Source organism: Trachurus japonicus, chromosome 23 (assembly GCF_045865225.1).
Source record: "Trachurus japonicus isolate A0001 chromosome 23, Traja_1.0".
NCBI classification, from domain to species: domain Eukaryota; kingdom Metazoa; phylum Chordata; class Actinopteri; order Carangiformes; family Carangidae; genus Trachurus; species Trachurus japonicus.
The window spans coordinates 60,001-60,896 of record NC_140929.1 but is presented as its reverse complement, the minus strand read 5'-3'; positions in this window follow the sequence as shown (position 1 = coordinate 60,896).

The following is an 896-nucleotide window of genomic DNA, read 5'->3' as shown; positions in this document are numbered from 1 at the left end:
TTTCTCAACCGTCATATGGACATGCACTGCTACGCCGAGACCCCCTGTAACTCAGAGAAGCCACGGAGGACTCTGAAACTTCTCCCAGCCCTTAGTCCACATGAGGGGGTGGAGGTAATGACGGAAATTTCAATTTTGGGTGAACTATCCCTTTAATGTAAACTGTCCCTGTCGAACAAATAAAGTTAAAACAAAAACAAACACGACGTCTGCAGATCTGTCTTCACAAGTCAAACACAAACACACAACTGGTGTGAGAGGAAGTGGAGCAGCTTCATCCTGTTGCTTCTGTCTTGTATTTTAATTGATTGATTGATTGATTGATTGATTGATTGATTGATTGATTGATTGATTGATTGATTGATTGATTGATTGATTGATCATATTTATTTCAAACCAAACAACAATTATATCTCACATACAACATGAACATCCACAGGACAACATATAACCAACAACAACAACAGACACTAACAACACTGTTTGAAATGGGGATGGAAGAACCCCAGACAACACACATACAACATTAACACAACCCCCCCCCCCCACAGTCATCACATCAGTTTACATCATGTATCTCTCCTCCTCCTCTCTGTTACACATTTCAAACTCCTTTTCTAAACTTACTTTTAAATTGATGAACACTTTTGCTGAGTTTAATCTCTACATCTAAGCTGTTCCATAGAACAACTCCTCCCAGAGAAATACACACACTTCATCTGTGTTGCTGTGTCATTTCTGTGTCTTGTAATTGTTGCAACTTTTCCCTCGTTGTGTCTCAACGGGACCGACCTGGTTAAATACTGTACGTAAAGGGTTAGTACGTAACGTTAGGACCTGGTTAAATAAAGGCAAAATAAATAAAATAAACACACATGAAGGGGGTGCGTGTTGTG